The sequence below is a fragment of the Microcebus murinus genome, chromosome 16, assembly GCF_040939455.1.
Source record: "Microcebus murinus isolate Inina chromosome 16, M.murinus_Inina_mat1.0, whole genome shotgun sequence".
In the NCBI taxonomy this organism is placed as follows: Eukaryota; Metazoa; Chordata; class Mammalia; order Primates; family Cheirogaleidae; genus Microcebus; species Microcebus murinus.
The window spans coordinates 56150981-56163701 of record NC_134119.1 but is presented as its reverse complement, the minus strand read 5'-3'; the positions used below and the strand labels follow the sequence as shown (position 1 = coordinate 56163701).

The 12721-nt window shown below is 63.1% G+C and overlaps 3 non-coding genes across 3 annotated transcripts; all 3 read right to left on the bottom strand.

Annotated features, from left to right (window-relative positions):
• Nucleotides 1-2808: 2808 nt before the first annotated feature.
• LOC142861210 (5S ribosomal RNA) lies at nt 2809-2927 on the bottom strand. The gene has a single exon (XR_012912577.1). It is a non-coding gene; the product is annotated as a 5S ribosomal RNA (ribosomal RNA).
• Nucleotides 2928-6707: 3780 nt separating this feature from the next.
• LOC142861209 (5S ribosomal RNA) lies at nt 6708-6826 on the bottom strand. Its single transcript, XR_012912576.1, has one exon. It is a non-coding gene; the product is annotated as a 5S ribosomal RNA (ribosomal RNA).
• Nucleotides 6827-10597: 3771 nt separating this feature from the next.
• LOC142861208 (5S ribosomal RNA) lies at nt 10598-10716 on the bottom strand. Its single transcript, XR_012912575.1, has one exon. It is a non-coding gene; the product is annotated as a 5S ribosomal RNA (ribosomal RNA).
• Between the last annotated feature and the right edge of the window lie 2005 nt (nt 10717-12721).

The window sequence follows — 12721 nt, the reverse complement described above, 5'->3', positions numbered from 1 at the left end:
GAGAAAGCACCCTGACCAGGTTCACCCGTGGGTGGGTGGCGAGCTAGCGGCATTCAGAAGAGCGAGGCCCGCAGTCTGTGCGGAAGACACCTGCGCTCGGGTGTGTGTGGCGGCGCGATTCACAAGCAGCTCTAGATGTTAAACCAAGGAGAAGCCAGGGAGTTCCCAACGCCCCAGGTGTCCTCAGCCCACGACTGGCTGCTGTGGGAATGCGAAGCCCGGCTCCTTGTCTCAGAGCGGGGTTCCCAGGAGGATCAGGCTGAAGCTGGGACTTGGCCTCAAAGTGTCCCCTCGCACGGCCACCCCCTTCCCCTTCCTGCTCCTCTACTCCTGGTGCCCCTCCATCCAGGGGCCAGACCTTAAAGAGTCACCGCAAGAGAATCCTGGTCCCAAAGGAGCCTTCTGGGGGACCGGTGCTGAGAGAGGTTGTGGGCATGGCCCGCTGGGGCTCTGCCCGACCCAGGGCTGAGAGATGCCACCTCCCAGCTCTGGGTCCCTGCAGGAAGTGTTGGCAAGCACAGGGCCGGTCCTCCAAAGGCCCAGGTGCAGGGAGCCCAGGCCAAGCAGCCTGTGGAAGAAGCCACTTGCCGTGCCACCCCGGGAACAGGACTGCAGGCCCCGCCCTTCCCACCTCCTCCTCCTCCTCCTCCTCCTCCCCCCCGCCCCGCCCCCACAGGGCACAGGGCTCAGAGACACCTCAGACTCTTGCTACCCAAAGTGCAAAGGGCATCAGTTGCTCCTCCAACACCCCCCCCCCCCGCCCAGCAGACCACGTTGTCCAGCCAGCCCCCGGGCCTCCCTGGGGTGCCCAGCACAAAAGTGCAGACACCCACCGGACCCTCAGTCTCAGTTTTCGGAGGTTTTTGCCACTCTAAGGACCCGCAGGCCAGCTGGGCCTTCGGGCAGGACAGAGAGCCCCGGAATCCGACGTGGAGAGCTGCGTGTACGTCCCCATCAGGAGGCGGTCCCCACCTCCGCGGCTCTCCCCTTGCGGGGAGCGGCAGCCCAGCCGGCAGCCGCAGGGCCTCAGGGAAGACACCAGGCTGGGCCCCCGCGGCACAGCGGGGGCACGTCCCCCGCACTCACGCGACTTAGGGACGGCTGCTGGAGACTGCTGCGGCCACCCTGCTGCCGGGTTTCTGGAGGGCTTCCTGGAAGCAGCATCCACACCAAGCCCTTGGAAGGCCCAGGCGACGGAGGAGCCGGTCAGGCAGGGGCCGAGGACGGTGAGAGGCCGGGCGGGAAGGAGCGTGTCAGACAGGGGCAGAGGACGGTGACAGGCCGGGCGGGGAGGAGCCGGTCAGGCGGGGGCCCAGGACAGTGACGGGCCTGGCCGGGGAGGAGTGCGTCAGGCAGGGGCAGAGGAGACGGGCTGGGTAAGGGTTAGGGTTACAGTTAGGGCACAATTCACAATCCCAAAGACGTGGAAGCGACCCGAGTGCCCATCCATCCAGGAGTGCATCAATAAAATGTGGCACGTGGACACCACGGAGTGCCATTCGGCTGTGAGGAGCAGCGGTGAGAGGGCGCCTCTCGTGTTCTCCTGGCCAGAGCTGGAACCCGTTCCAGTAGGCCAAGTATCCCAAGAATGGACACACGAGCACCACGTGAGCGCGCTCACCAGCAAATTGGTACGAACGGATGGACGCCTAAGTGGACAGAGAGGAATCACCTTCATCGGGTGGGTGTCGGGCGGGTGGGGGGAGGGGAGGGGCATACACATCCATTAGGCATGGGGTGGGTGCGCACCGACTGGGGGATGGGCGCACTTGAAGCTCTGACCCGAGGGGGGAGGCTTGGAGAGGGCAAGGCACCCGACCTTAACATTGGTACCCCCACAATACGCTGGAACAACATGAGAGGTATATGAATAAGAACACAGGGGGGGCCGGGCGCGGTGGCTCACGCCTGTAATCCTAGCTCTCTGGGAGGCCGAGGCGGGCGGATTGCTCCAGGTCAGGAGTTCGAAACCAGCCTGAGCAAGAGCGAGACCCCGTCTCTACTAAAAATAGAGAGAAATTAATTGGCCAACTAATATATATAGAAAAACACAGCCGGGCGTGGTGGTGCATGCCTGTAGTCCCAACTACTCGGGAGGCTGAGGCAGCAGGATTGCTTGAGCCCGGAGATTGAGGTTGCTGTGAGCTAGGCTGACGCCATGGCACTCACTCTAGCCTGGGCAGCAAAACGAGACTCTGTCTCAAAAAAAAAAAAAAAAAAAAGAACACAGGGGGGAGGGCGGCACGGGCAACACATGTCACCTGAATACTTGTACTCCCATCATCTGCTTGAAAAGAGAGAGAAAAGAAAATGCAATCCTAGAGGTAAGAGACACTTTTTAAAAATAATGAATCCGAAGAGAAAAGTAAAAGGAGGCCTGTGGAGCAGGTCTGGGTGTGACTCCGGATCCCCCAACATCAGGTGCCACCACCAAAGATTCCTGCGTGTAGCCCATAGAACCCCAAAAGCAACGGGACGAGTTCTGGTCACATACTCCCTCAAAATGACATCCTGGCCTTCTTCTGGAACTCCCTCCCCTCTCAGACTCTCAAGGTTTCCTCCAGCGTGTCGGTTCCCACAGAGCAGACCTTTGGTCTGAGACCTGACAGTCCAGATGCCACGCATGCTGCCGCGTGGCGGCGGTGTCGCGGCTTGGGACAAGAGGAGGCCCCACGGTGCGGGCTGGGGCGCCAGGCACCGCGCGCGCGCTGAGGGTGGGGGTGACCCCCACCCCGGGCCGCCGCCGCGCTCCCAGAAAGGGGACAGAACAAGAGGCAAAAAAAAAAAAAAAAAAAAAAAAAAAGCAGCAGCCTGTGGCACCCGGTATTCCCAGGCGGTCTCCCATCCAAGTACTAACCAGGCCCGACCCTGCTTAGCTTCCGAGACCAGACGAGATCGGGGGCGTTCAGGGTGGTGTGGCCCTAGACGGCGGCGGAGGGCGCCCCTGCCCCGCTCGAGAAGCCGAGCCTCTCTGGGCTTCCCCGCCGCCGCCTCCCGCCCCAGGCCCCACGCCGGGCCGGGCCGGGCCGGCCTGGTCCCGCGGGCTCCCAGGGTCCGGGGTGATGGGCGGGGCGGGGCGGGGCGGGGCGGGGTGGGGGGCTGTCTCTCTCTACACACACACACACACACTCACACTCACTCACACTCACACAAGATGCGCCTCCACGGCTGGACTCGCCAAGGTGGAGCCCTCCCAGCCCCCCTCGTCTCCTCGCCCGGCCTCCTTCACCTACCCGCTGCCCACCCCCAGCGCGTCGCTGCCGCTGACTGCGCACGCGCGGGACGCTCGCCCTTTGACCCCAGCCAGGGGCCGCCCTCCCCCACAACCCCTTTCAGCTGCGCCCCCCCCCTCGCCCTGTGTGTGGGCTGCCGCCTATTCCCCCGGGCCAGGGCTGGGGCACAGCCAGTGTATGGGGCGTCTCTCTCTGGGGATGTGTCCCATGGGTTTGGTGGGGTGGCGTGGTTTGGGGGGCGCTGAAGAAATCAGTCCCCTCCATCTCCTACCTCTGGAAAACGCCCAAGCCCGTGGAGAACTGCCGGCACCGCTTCGTGGGGGCCGGGACCCTCCTCAGTGTCCTCCTGTGGCCCAGTCCAAGGGGCCTGGGCCTGGCCGGGGCTGCATTGGACCCCGACCACCCTGGCGTGTGGACTCGCTAAAAATCGGCCATTAGATATTGGATTCCAGCTTCCTGGAGGTCATTTCACTAATGAGTGCACCGGAAAGAGTTTCCTAATCCATCTGTGAGGGTGGCAACTGAAAGAGAATTTTAAAGCTGACAGAATAGGCGAGGGAAGGCATAGGAGATTTCCACAGCCAGCAAGGAAGACTTTCCCGAAATGGAAGAAAGAAACGAGCAAACAGAGACACCGGTAGCCCGCCCGGAAAAGAGTCTGCCCCTGAGAGAAAGCACCCTGACCAGGTTCACCCGTGGGTGGGTGGCGAGCTAGCGGCATTCAGAAGAGCGAGGCCCGCAGTCTGTGCGGAAGACACCTGCGCTCGGGTGTGTGTGGCGGCGCGATTCACAAGCAGCTCTAGATGTTAAACCAAGGAGAAGCCAGGGAGTTCCCAACGCCCCAGGTGTCCTCAGCCCACGACTGGCTGCTGTGGGAATGCGAAGCCCGGCTCCTTGTCTCAGAGCGGGGTTCCCAGGAGGATCAGGCTGAAGCTGGGACTTGGCCTCAAAGTGTCCCCTCGCATGGCCACCCCCTTCCCCTTCCTGCTCCTCTACTCCTGGTGCCCCTCCATCCAGGGGCCAGACCTTAAAGAGTCACCGCAAGAGAATCCTGGTCCCAAAGGAGCCTTCTGGGGGACCGGTGCTGAGAGAGGTTGTGGGCATGGCCCGCTGGGGCTCTGCCCGACCCAGGGCTGAGAGATGCCACCTCCCAGCTCTGGGTCCCTGCAGGAAGTGTTGGCAAGCACAGGGCCGGTCCTCCAAAGGCCCAGGTGCAGGGAGCCCAGGCCAAGCAGCCTGTGGAAGAAGCCACTTGCCGTGCCACCCCGGGAACAGGACTGCAGGCCCCGCCCTTCCCACCTCCTCCTCCTCCTCCTCCTCCTCCCCCCCGCCCCGCCCCCACAGGGCACAGGGCTCAGAGACACCTCAGACTCTTGCTACCCAAAGTGCAAAGGGCATCAGTTGCTCCTCCAACACCCCCCCCCCCGCCCAGCAGACCACGTTGTCCAGCCAGCCCCCGGGCCTCCCTGGGGTGCCCAGCACAAAAGTGCAGACACCCACCGGACCCTCAGTCTCAGTTTTCGGAGGTTTTTGCCACTCTAAGGACCCGCAGGCCAGCTGGGCCTTCGGGCAGGACAGAGAGCCCCGGAATCCGACGTGGAGAGCTGCGTGTACGTCCCCATCAGGAGGCGGTCCCCACCTCCGCGGCTCTCCCCTTGCGGGGAGCGGCAGCCCAGCCGGCAGCCGCAGGGCCTCAGGGAAGACACCAGGCTGGGCCCCCGCGGCACAGCGGGGGCACGTCCCCCGCACTCACGCGACTTAGGGACGGCTGCTGGAGACTGCTGCGGCCACCCTGCTGCCGGGTTTCTGGAGGGCTTCCTGGAAGCAGCATCCACACCAAGCCCTTGGAAGGCCCAGGCGACGGAGGAGCCGGTCAGGCAGGGGCCGAGGACGGTGAGAGGCCGGGCGGGAAGGAGCGTGTCAGACAGGGGCAGAGGACGGTGACAGGCCGGGCGGGGAGGAGCCGGTCAGGCGGGGGCCCAGGACAGTGACGGGCCTGGCCGGGGAGGAGTGCGTCAGGCAGGGGCAGAGGAGACGGGCTGGGTAAGGGTTAGGGTTACAGTTAGGGCACAATTCACAATCCCAAAGACGTGGAAGCGACCCGAGTGCCCATCCATCCAGGAGTGCATCAATAAAATGTGGCACGTGGACACCACGGAGTGCCATTCGGCTGTGAGGAGCAGCGGTGAGAGGGCGCCTCTCGTGTTCTCCTGGCCAGAGCTGGAACCCGTTCCAGTAGGCCAAGTATCCCAAGAATGGACACACGAGCACCACGTGAGCGCGCTCACCAGCAAATTGGTACGAACGGATGGACGCCTAAGTGGACAGAGAGGAATCACCTTCATCGGGTGGGTGTCGGGCGGGTGGGGGGAGGGGAGGGGCATACACATCCATTAGGCATGGGGTGGGTGCGCACCGACTGGGGGATGGGCGCACTTGAAGCTCTGACCCGAGGGGGGAGGCTTGGAGAGGGCAAGGCACCCGACCTTAACATTGGTACCCCCACAATACGCTGGAACAACATGAGAGGTATATGAATAAGAACACAGGGGGGGCCGGGCGCGGTGGCTCACGCCTGTAATCCTAGCTCTCTGGGAGGCCGAGGCGGGCGGATTGCTCCAGGTCAGGAGTTCGAAACCAGCCTGAGCAAGAGCGAGACCCCGTCTCTACTAAAAATAGAGAGAAATTAATTGGCCAACTAATATATATAGAAAAACACAGCCGGGCGTGGTGGTGCATGCCTGTAGTCCCAACTACTCGGGAGGCTGAGGCAGCAGGATTGCTTGAGCCCGGAGATTGAGGTTGCTGTGAGCTAGGCTGACGCCATGGCACTCACTCTAGCCTGGGCAGCAAAACGAGACTCTGTCTCAAAAAAAAAAAAAAAAAAAAGAACACAGGGGGGAGGGCGGCACGGGCAACACATGTCACCTGAATACTTGTACTCCCATCATCTGCTTGAAAAGAGAGAGAAAAGAAAATGCAATCCTAGAGGTAAGAGACACTTTTTAAAAATAATGAATCCGAAGAGAAAAGTAAAAGGAGGCCTGTGGAGCAGGTCTGGGTGTGACTCCGGATCCCCCAACATCAGGTGCCACCACCAAAGATTCCTGCGTGTAGCCCATAGAACCCCAAAAGCAACGGGACGAGTTCTGGTCACATACTCCCTCAAAATGACATCCTGGCCTTCTTCTGGAACTCCCTCCCCTCTCAGACTCTCAAGGTTTCCTCCAGCGTGTCGGTTCCCACAGAGCAGACCTTTGGTCTGAGACCTGACAGTCCAGATGCCACGCATGCTGCCGCGTGGCGGCGGTGTCGCGGCTTGGGACAAGAGGAGGCCCCACGGTGCGGGCTGGGGCGCCAGGCACCGCGCGCGCGCTGAGGGTGGGGGTGACCCCCACCCCGGGCCGCCGCCGCGCTCCCAGAAAGGGGACAGAACAAGAGGCAAAAAAAAAAAAAAAAAAAAAAAAAAGCAGCAGCCTGTGGCACCCGGTATTCCCAGGCGGTCTCCCATCCAAGTACTAACCAGGCCCGACCCTGCTTAGCTTCCGAGACCAGACGAGATCGGGGGCGTTCAGGGTGGTGTGGCCCTAGACGGCGGCGGAGGGCGCCCCTGCCCCGCTCGAGAAGCCGAGCCTCTCTGGGCTTCCCCGCCGCCGCCTCCCGCCCCAGGCCCCGCGCCGGGCCGGGCCGGGCCGGCCGGGTCCCGCGGGCTCCCAGGGTCGGGGGTGATGGGCGGGGCGGGGCGGGGTGGGGGGCTGTCTCTCTATACACACACACACACACTCACACTCACTCACACTCACACAAGATGCGCCTCCACGGCTGGACTCGCCAAGGTGGAGCCCTCCCAGCCCCCCTCGTCTCCTCGCCCGGCCTCCTTCACCTACCCGCTGCCCACCCCCAGCGCGTCGCTGCCGCTGACTGCGCACGCGCGGGACGCTCGCCCTTTGACCCCAGCCAGGGGCCGCCCTCCCCCACAACCCCTTTCAGCTGCGCCCCCCCCTGGCCCTGTGGGTGGGCTGCCGCCTATTCCCCCGGGCCAGGGCTGGGGCACAGCCAGTGTATGGGGCGTCTCTCTCTGGGGATGTGTCCCATGGGTGGGGTGGGGTGGCGTGGTTTGGGGGGCGCTGAAGAAATCAGTCCCCTCCATCTCCTACCTCTGGAAAACGCCCAAGCCCGTGGAGAACTGCCGGCACCGCTTCGTGGGGGCCGGGACCCTCCTCCGTGTCCTCCTGTGGCCCAGTCCAAGGGGCCTGGGCCTGGCCGGGGCTGCATTGGACCCCGACCACCCTGGCGTGTGGACTCGCTAAAAATCGGCCATTAGATATTGGATTCCAGCTTCCTGGAGGTCATTTCACTAATGAGTGCACCGGAAAGAGTTTCCTAATCCATCTGTGAGGGTGGCAACTGAAAGAGAATTTTAAAGCTGACAGAATAGGCGAGGGAAGGCATAGGAGATTTCCACAGCCAGCAAGGAAGACTTTCCCGAAATGGAAGAAAGAAACGAGCAAACAGAGACACCGGTAGCCCGCCCGGAAAAGAGTCTGCCCCTGAGAGAAAGCACCCTGACCAGGTTCACCCGTGGGTGGGTGGCGAGCTAGCGGCATTCAGAAGAGCGAGGCCCGCAGTCTGTGCGGAAGACACCTGCGCTCGGGTGTGTGTGGCGGCGCGATTCCCAAGCAGCTCTAGACGTTAAACCAAGGAGAAGCCAGGGAGTTCCCAACGCCCCAGGTGTCCTCAGCCCACGACTGGCTGCTGTGGGAATGCGAAGCCCGGCTCCTTGTCTCAGAGCGGGGTTCCCAGGAGGATCAGGCTGAAGCTGGGACTTGGCCTCAAAGTGTCCCCTCGCATGGCCACCCCCTTCCCCTTCCTGCTCCTCTACTCCTGGTGCCCCTCCATCCAGGGGCCAGACCTTAAAGAGTCACCGCAAGAGAATCCTGGTCCCAAAGGAGCCTTCTGGGGGACCGGTGCTGAGAGAGGTTGTGGGCATGGCCCGCTGGGGCTCTGCCCGACGCAGGGCTGAGAGATGCCACCTCCCAGCTCTGGGTCCCTGCAGGAAGTGTTGGCAAGCACAGGGCCGGTCCTCCAAAGGCCCAGGTGCAGGGAGCCCAGGCCAAGCAGCCTGTGGAAGAAGCCACTTGCCGTGCCACCCCCGGGAACAGGACTGCAGGCCCCGGCCCTTCCCACCTCCTCCTCCTCCTCCTCCTCCTCCCCCCCGCCCCGCCCCCACAGGGCACAGGGCTCAGAGACACCTCAGACTCTTGCTACCCAAAGTGCAAAGGGCATCAGTTGCTCCTCCAACACCCCCCCCCCCCGCCCAGCAGACCACGTTGTCCAGCCAGCCCCCGGGCCTCCCTGGGGTGCCCAGCACAAAAGTGCAGACACCCACCGGACCCTCAGTCTCAGTTTTCGGAGGTTTTTGCCACTCTAAGGACCCGCAGGCCAGCTGGGCCTTCGGGCAGGACAGAGAGCCCCGGAATCCGACGTGGAGAGCTGCGTGTACGTCCCCATCAGGAGGCGGTCCCCACCTCCGCGGCTCTCCCCTTGCGGGGAGCGGCAGCCCAGCCGGCAGCCGCAGGGCCTCAGGGAAGACACCAGGCTGGGCCCCCGCGGCACAGCGGGGGCACGTCCCCCGCACTCACGCGACTTAGGGACGGCTGCTGGAGACTGCTGCGGCCACCCTGCTGCCGGGTTTCTGGAGGGCTTCCTGGAAGCAGCATCCACACCAAGCCCTTGGAAGGCCCAGGCGACGGAGGAGCCGGTCAGGCAGGGGCCGAGGACGGTGAGAGGCCGGGCGGGAAGGAGCGTGTCAGACAGGGGCAGAGGACGGTGACAGGCCGGGCGGGGAGGAGCCGGTCAGGCGGGGGCCCAGGACAGTGACGGGCCTGGCCGGGGAGGAGTGCGTCAGGCAGGGGCAGAGGAGACGGGCTGGGTAAGGGTTAGGGTTACAGTTAGGGCACAATTCACAATCCCAAAGACGTGGAAGCGACCCGAGTGCCCATCCATCCAGGAGTGCATCAATAAAATGTGGCACGTGGACACCACGGAGTGCCATTCGGCTGTGAGGAGCAGCGGTGAGAGGGCGCCTCTCGTGTTCTCCTGGCCAGAGCTGGAACCCGTTCCAGTAGGCCAAGTATCCCAAGAATGGACACACGAGCACCACGTGAGCGCGCTCACCAGCAAATTGGTACGAACGGATGGACGCCTAAGTGGACAGAGAGGAATCACCTTCATCGGGTGGGTGTCGGGCGGGTGGGGGGAGGGGAGGGGCATACACATCCATTAGGCATGGGGTGGGTGCGCACCGACTGGGGGATGGGCGCACTTGAAGCTCTGACCCGAGGGGGGAGGCTTGGAGAGGGCAAGGCACCCGACCTTAACATTGGTACCCCCACAATACGCTGGAACAACATGAGAGGTATATGAATAAGAACACAGGGGGGGCCGGGCGCGGTGGCTCACGCCTGTAATCCTAGCTCTCTGGGAGGCCGAGGCGGGCGGATTGCTCCAGGTCAGGAGTTCGAAACCAGCCTGAGCAAGAGCGAGACCCCGTCTCTACTAAAAATAGAGAGAAATTAATTGGCCAACTAATATATATAGAAAAACACAGCCGGGCGTGGTGGTGCATGCCTGTAGTCCCAACTACTCGGGAGGCTGAGGCAGCAGGATTGCTTGAGCCCGGAGATTGAGGTTGCTGTGAGCTAGGCTGACGCCATGGCACTCACTCTAGCCTGGGCAGCAAAACGAGACTCTGTCTCAAAAAAAAAAAAAAAAAAAAGAACACAGGGGGGAGGGCGGCACGGGCAACACATGTCACCTGAATACTTGTACTCCCATCATCTGCTTGAAAAGAGAGAGAAAAGAAAATGCAATCCTAGAGGTAAGAGACACTTTTTAAAAATAATGAATCCGAAGAGAAAAGTAAAAGGAGGCCTGTGGAGCAGGTCTGGGTGTGACTCCGGATCCCCCAACATCAGGTGCCACCACCAAAGATTCCTGCGTGTAGCCCATAGAACCCCAAAAGCAACGGGACGAGTTCTGGTCACATACTCCCTCAAAATGACATCCTGGCCTTCTTCTGGAACTCCCTCCCCTCTCAGACTCTCAAGGTTTCCTCCAGCGTGTCGGTTCCCACAGAGCAGACCTTTGGTCTGAGACCTGACAGTCCAGATGCCACGCATGCTGCCGCGTGGCGGCGGTGTCGCGGCTTGGGACAAGAGGAGGCCCCACGGTGCGGGCTGGGGCGCCAGGCACCGCGCGCGCGCTGAGGGTGGGGGTGACCCCCACCCCGGGCCGCCGCCGCGCTCCCAGAAAGGGGACAGAACAAGAGGCAAAAAAAAAAAAAAAAAAAAAAAAAAAGCAGCAGCCTGTGGCACCCGGTATTCCCAGGCGGTCTCCCATCCAAGTACTAACCAGGCCCGACCCTGCTTAGCTTCCGAGACCAGACGAGATCGGGGGCGTTCAGGGTGGTGTGGCCCTAGACGGCGGCGGAGGGCGCCCCTGCCCCGCTCGAGAAGCCGAGCCTCTCTGGGCTTCCCCGCCGCCGCCTCCCGCCCCAGGCCCCACGCCGGGCCGGGCCGGGCCGGCCTGGTCCCGCGGGCTCCCAGGGTCCGGGGTGATGGGCGGGGCGGGGCGGGGCGGGGCGGGGTGGGGGGCTGTCTCTCTCTACACACACACACACACACTCACACTCACACTCACACAAGATGCGCCTCCACGGCTGGACTCGCCAAGGTGGAGCCCTCCCAGCCCCCCTCGTCTCCTCGCCCGGCCTCCTTCACCTACCCGCTGCCCACCCCCAGCGCGTCGCTGCCGCTGACTGCGCACGCGCGGGACGCTCGCCCTTTGACCCCAGCCAGGGGCCGCCCTCCCCCACAACCCCTTTCAGCTGCGCCCCCCCCCTCGCCCTGTGTGTGGGCTGCCGCCTATTCCCCCGGGCCAGGGCTGGGGCACAGCCAGTGTATGGGGCGTCTCTCTCTGGGGATGTGTCCCATGGGTGGGGTGGGGTGGCGTGGTTTGGGGGGCGCTGAAGAAATCAGTCCCCTCCATCTCCTACCTCTGGAAAACGCCCAAGCCCGTGGAGAACTGCCGGCACCGCTTCGTGGGGGCCGGGACCCTCCTCAGTGTCCTCCTGTGGCCCAGTCCAAGGGGCCTGGGCCTGGCCGGGGCTGCATTGGACCCCGACCACCCTGGCGTGTGGACTCGCTAAAAATCGGCCATTAGATATTGGATTCCAGCTTCCTGGAGGTCATTTCACTAATGAGTGCACCGGAAAGAGTTTCCTAATCCATCTGTGAGGGTGGCAACTGAAAGAGAATTTTAAAGCTGACAGAATAGGCGAGGGAAGGCATAGGAGATTTCCACAGCCAGCAAGGAAGACTTTCCCGAAATGGAAGAAAGAAACGAGCAAACAGAGACACCGGTAGCCCGCCCGGAAAAGAGTCTGCCCCTGAGAGAAAGCACCCTGACCAGGTTCACCCGTGGGTGGGTGGCGAGCTAGCGGCATTCAGAAGAGCGAGGCCCGCAGTCTGTGCGGAAGACACCTGCGCTCGGGTGTGTGTGGCGGCGCGATTCACAAGCAGCTCTAGATGTTAAACCAAGGAGAAGCCAGGGAGTTCCCAACGCCCCAGGTGTCCTCAGCCCACGACTGGCTGCTGTGGGAATGCGAAGCCCGGCTCCTTGTCTCAGAGCGGGGTTCCCAGGAGGATCAGGCTGAAGCTGGGACTTGGCCTCAAAGTGTCCCCTCGCACGGCCACCCCCTTCCCCTTCCTGCTCCTCTACTCCTGGTGCCCCTCCATCCAGGGGCCAGACCTTAAAGAGTCACCGCAAGAGAATCCTGGTCCCAAAGGAGCCTTCTGGGGGACCGGTGCTGAGAGAGGTTGTGGGCATGGCCCGCTGGGGCTCTGCCCGACCCAGGGCTGAGAGATGCCACCTCCCAGCTCTGGGTCCCTGCAGGAAGTGTTGGCAAGCACAGGGCCGGTCCTCCAAAGGCCCAGGTGCAGGGAGCCCAGGCCAAGCAGCCTGTGGAAGAAGCCACTTGCCGTGCCACCCCGGGAACAGGACTGCAGGCCCCGCCCTTCCCACCTCCTCCTCCTCCTCCTCCTCCTCCCCCCCGCCCCGCCCCCACAGGGCACAGGGCTCAGAGACACCTCAGACTCTTGCTACCCAAAGTGCAAAGGGCATCAGTTGCTCCTCCAACACCCCCCCCCCCCGCCCAGCAGACCACGTTGTCCAGCCAGCCCCCGGGCCTCCCTGGGGTGCCCAGCACAAAAGTGCAGACACCCACCGGACCCTCAGTCTCAGTTTTCGGAGGTTTTTGCCACTCTAAGGACCCGCAGGCCAGCTGGGCCTTCGGGCAGGACAGAGAGCCCCGGAATCCGACGTGGAGAGCTGCGTGTACGTCCCCATCAGGAGGCGGTCCCCACCTCCGCGGCTCTCCCCTTGCGGGGAGCGGCAGCCCAGCCGGCAGCCGCAGGGCCTCAGGGAAG